The sequence below is a fragment of the Lathyrus oleraceus genome, chromosome 6 (assembly GCF_024323335.1).
Source record: "Lathyrus oleraceus cultivar Zhongwan6 chromosome 6, CAAS_Psat_ZW6_1.0, whole genome shotgun sequence".
Classification (NCBI taxonomy): domain Eukaryota; kingdom Viridiplantae; phylum Streptophyta; class Magnoliopsida; order Fabales; family Fabaceae; genus Lathyrus; species Lathyrus oleraceus.
The window spans coordinates 502744881-502750533 of record NC_066584.1 but is presented as its reverse complement, the minus strand read 5'-3'; positions in this window follow the sequence as shown (position 1 = coordinate 502750533).

The following is a 5653-nucleotide window of genomic DNA, read 5'->3' as shown; positions in this document are numbered from 1 at the left end:
ACCACAAAGAAATTTATCTGAAATATTTTATCTTTTTATTTTGTAATTATTATTTCATTTGTCTTTTTTTTTCATTTTTCTTATTTTATATTTTTTTAGTTACATAAAATATAATAAATAATAGTAAAATATAATAAGATGATAATTATTGTTATAAAATTAAAAAAAGAGAGAGATTAAGCAAAATAAATAAACTTTTGATTTGTTTACATATTTATTTGAATTAAATGTTTAGAGATTTTCTTCCTTTTATTAAAAATTAAAAAAATTAAAAAAATCATTTACTTTAATTGAACTTTTTCTTATTTTCTTGTGATTAATATTTATTTCTGATTTAATTCCTATTTATTTTCCGTTTATTTTATTCAATACCTTGCCATGTGTCGATAAGTACTTAATAGCTTTTGAATTTTGAAAACTTTATTGCTTCACTTCCCAAAAGAGGTGTCGACTACTTCTATAATGAAAATAATAAAAATGATAACCTTTAAGAAAAATGACAATAATATATTAATTTTTTTTCTTTATAAATATTAGAGTTTTTTAAGGTGATTAGGTTTTTATTCTTGTTTTATCTTTTATCAAAACCAATTATTTTTTTCTTTTAAAAATAAATAATAAATAAAATAATGACAAAGAAATTCATAAAAAAAGAATCTTTATTTTTATCTTTGTGTTTGTAATCTATTTTCTTTCACCTTGTTATTATTCATTTATTTTGTGTGTTTATCTTTATTTTTAGTATTTATTTGCTATTATTATTATTATTATTATTATTATTATTATTATTATTATTATTATTATTATTATTATTATTATCATCATGTTCCCCAATTGTCAAGTGTATTTCCCATCCTTTGTTTGTAATTGCGTATTTATTTCTTTTTCTTTTTCTCAGTAGAGTGATAATTAAATAGATAATAGGTAAAAAAAAACTAAATATAAAATCAACAATTTTCAAAAAGAATAAAAATAATAAACACTCGATCCAACGTCGAGCCACTTTTCTTAAGACAAACCATCAACCATTACCATGTCCACATTCAACTCATTTTCAAACCCTCTTTAACTTCAAACTACTCTCAAAACCACTTTCATTTAATTTCAAACCATTTTCAAAACCAAATCAAACACAAAGTTAAAACTCTTTTTAAAGTAAACACAAAAGAAGAGAACTGTTGGAATCTAGCATTCCGGTGGGAACCCTCGAATGATCGGTCCCGAGCCACGCGTTTTGCATTAACCGTTCATTCTTTTCTTTCGTTATTAAAACATTTAAATCAACTTGGACAAAATAAGGGCCGTTGGAATCAGGCATTTCAACGTAACTCTTTGAACAATTGGTTTTTATCAAACATCTATTGTCCATCAAACATTTTCACAATTAATTTTAATGAAAATGGATCATTAGAATCTAGCATTCCGGTTGAACCCCGATTGATTGATCCCGAGACTTGGGTCTCGTTCTCATCAAACATTTTTTATTCATCTATAAAATATATCCAACACATCAAACTTCATTGTTTGTCGCCGTCCGATTGATCTTAAGATATTTTAATAAAAGAGAGACATCTTGTCTTAAGATGATGCAAAACAATGTTTCATCCATAATTGTTGAGTTGAGATAAGTGATGATTTCCTGAATGTTGATTTATAAATCCATTTGACGTGATGCAAACATCTGCTTTTCTCTATTGCATCTAGAGATACGTAGGAGCAGGACTGCGAAATCTTGTCAGGCTCATTAATAAAAAATTTAGGTTTAGTTCCTTTCTTCCCCTAATAATAAAAATCTTTTTAGGTCCTTTCTCCTTAATAAAAATTCAAAAACATTTCTCTTCTCTCTTTTTCTATTTCAAATAAGTAGAAGATCGCAAACTAACATAAGCTAACATTCCATTCAAAACTAACTAAATGATTCTCGTTGAGTACAACAGACGTGAGGGATGTTAATACCTTTCCCTTGCATAATTGAACCCTGAACTCAAATATGGTTGCGATTACCATATCTTATCCATTCTTTTAGGGGTTTTATCGATATTTCTCCTTTCCCTCTTTGGGAATAAATAAAGTTCGGTGGCGACTCTATTAAGTCTAGCCCGCGAGCGTGCAATTGCGCTTTGCGAGGTCGTGTTCATATTTTTTGAGGTGTGACAACTTTAGATATTAATTTTGATTGTAGAATTTAATGTTGACTTAAAAAAATCAATTCAAATGTGATGTGAAAAAAAATGGGGAACGACTAAGTTAGCCTTTCATCACCACATGTTATCTTCTTTTTGTGATTGGGGTTTCTGTTCCTTGTTTGTGGTACTGGACTTTAGGCCCATCAGAGTAGTATCCTTTGCACACCCTATACTTTTTCTTACATCCCCCCATTTTTATTTCTAATTTTTTAACTTTTGTTAATTGATTTAATTAATTAATTAATTAATTAATTAAGGGATTGATAAATTCTAATTTTTATTAACAAATATTAAAACAAACAGCTTTACTTCTTCATTAAAATCATTTTTCACGATTGAGTCAAGCTCATTTACCTTTTAAAGTCGAACTACTTTTCACAATTAAATTAGATCTTTTCAAATTAACAATCGGATGCAAAAGTATTAGTTGTACGTAATATCCATTGTAGTATCTGAGTATTTGGATATAAGTCGTAATAGCTTACCGTTCGAGTACTCGTCTTCCGTTCAAAATACGATAATTAACCAAACTTAGTGTGATCTTTTGGGGATGAAAAATGATTAGCTGGATGTAATATCCATCTTAGTTCCCTAGTATTTGGATACAAGCCATAGTAGCTTGTCGTTCGAATGTTTGTCTCTCGCTAAGAAATCATGACTTACTTAGCCTCACAAATTTCATAAAAACTTGGATGAAAAAGGATTAGTTGGACGTAATATTCGTCCTAGCCTTCGAGTATTTGGATACAAGTTGTAATAGCTTGCTATTTGAATATTCGTCATCCCCCTAAAAACAAACCCAACCCATCAAACCTCATTTTTCCGCCCAATCGCAACTAAATTATTTTCATAAACAAACGATGTTATATCCATTCCACCACGATACAAATAAACGATTAAGCCTCTCACGCGTGAGTATACAAGAAATGTTTAACCTCTAGAATGAGACATAAACATCATTCTCTAAAATCAATCAACACATAAACATGTGTTACCCAGAACTACGTAGCTTTTAATTCCTCATCGCACCTAAGGATACGTAGGAGCAAGACTCGCAATCTTGTCAAGCACCCTAATAAAAAAAACTTATATTTAGTCCTTTTATTTTTACATAAACATTTTAATATTTAGAAGAAATTAAATAACTTATGCTAACACTCATATTTGCAAAGATGACCAAACATTTCTCGTTGAGTACAACAGATGATGAGGTGCTAATACATTCCCCGCGCATAATCAATTCCCGAACATAAATTTGGTTGTGATGGCCATATTTTCGTTCTTTTAAGGTTTTATCGATTTTTTCCCTTTAAAAAATAAAACTTCGGTGATGCCTCTTTTGTATTTCAAGCGTCCGTACGCTCATGTATTTTTCGCGCCGCGATAAATTTTTCTGAGGAAGTGCAGGAAAAGTGTTGAGAAAGTCGTTGTGGATGGTGCAAGCATAAACATAGTTGTTCTTTCTCAGAGCACAATATTTACACCACACTACCTCAACCAGATAAGAAGCAAAGACTATCAAGGATGATAGAGGAGATGTCAGGCGTCTACGAGTTTACATTAAAACATGAACTAGAACAAGCTATTGAACTTCATAAGAGTTGTGTTATAGAACTTTTGAAGGCATGTGATTGGTTTGACATAATCTTACTATAATTATGGTGCTTGTAACTATAATTTTTACGATTTTTTAAATTTATATTCATTGTTTTGATACTTTATCATAAAGATTTGACTTTTTCATTAACTTTTAAGTCCATGCATGAGATATATGTCTAAAGAAAATTAAGAAAGTATTATTTCTTAGACCCATACAATATTCAATTTCAACAGATTGGAGCAAACACTATTAAGATGTACATACAAAATAAGTTGGTTGATGAGAACAAAGAATGTTACATGGAATCGTTTTACCATGTGTAAGTATATATTAATTTGTGTTTACTTTTATAAATCAATTTTATACACATTATTAATTATTTTAAGTGTTTATGCACTTCACATTGACAACTAGTTATTATATGTCTGAAGCAAAATATTATAATTATGTTATGCTTGTTACACTATAATCTTTATGAAACGATACATGACGTTTTGAGCGGGTAAATTATATTATTTTTAATACTCAAATTTTACCTTTAGTTTTGAATAGTTTTTTTCATGTTTAATTTTTACTGACATGTAGAGCTATGGAGGGTTACAATTTTGTGAAACATAGCATAAAAGTAGAAAGTCAAGGTTCATTAATCCAAAAGTAAGCATTACTTGTGTTTTTTGACATTCTTTTAGTTTTACTAATTTATTACTTGTGTTTTGTGTGTATTAGTAACTATATAAAAATTATTTGTAGATGCGAAAACAATCCGACAATTTTTCGTGTGGATACTATGTTATGAGATGTATGTTAAATATTATCGTTGGAGTCATTGTCGGTTCATGGCTTAAGGTATTAACTTTATCCATATACATATAATTTAATTATATTTATTATGTTAATATTGTTGTTGTTAGCTTATCATAATCTAAATTTTGTTCAAATTATAGGTGTTTAGCGATGAAACACCATTCCCACAAGAAGATATGGAAGATATTTGATCACGTTACTGATGCCTTCCTATCTTATTATGAATCTCAACAATGCTAGTTTTTCTTGGTTTTTGTAAGCATTGTATAGAGGTTTTTTTATTATAGGTTAAAATTTGTATAAGTTCAAATATGTATATGTTTTCTTGTAGAGGTTTTCGGTATCCCAAATGTCATTATATGTATTATAAGCATTATATGGTTCTATTTTCAAATATGTATAGGTTCTCTTGATGTACCATTTTGGATATGTGTATATTTGGTTGTGTAAATAATATAATTTAGTATTATGTGTTTATGTTCTATATAAAATAAAATGTTATGATTCTTTCACAAAATTTGAAGGTTGTGAAAAAAAAATACAGGTAAGCCAAAATGAGATTTAATAAATTATAAATGACAAAAGATAAGTTATATCCCTTGATTATTATATCAAACCAACATAAATATTAGCTTTTTTCCTCAGATATTAACAAAACCGAGAGGTATATGACGCATGCTATATAGTTTTGAAAATAAAAAATATTGTTGCTAGGGATTAAATCAATGACCATTTCAACTATCCCCTCGGTTGATAAAAAAATCGAGGGGTAAAGGACCAAGTTTTCATGACGTTCTTCGTTACCTCGCATGTAAAACTCATGTAAAATCCCTATCATAACTAAGGTAAAATGTATTTTTTTGTAGTTGTGGTATTATAGTTTTTGGTTCGATTTATGTATAGAAGTTCTTATTATGCTTTGTGGTTGCACTTATTTCATATCTTCCACATTCCAAAATAATGGTGGTATGTGAAAGAGTTGTTAAGTTGTAGTCACAAGTTCTGATATGCAGTTTGTGTTAGAGAAAATCGATGGAAGAATTATTTTAACTCGTGGAAATTT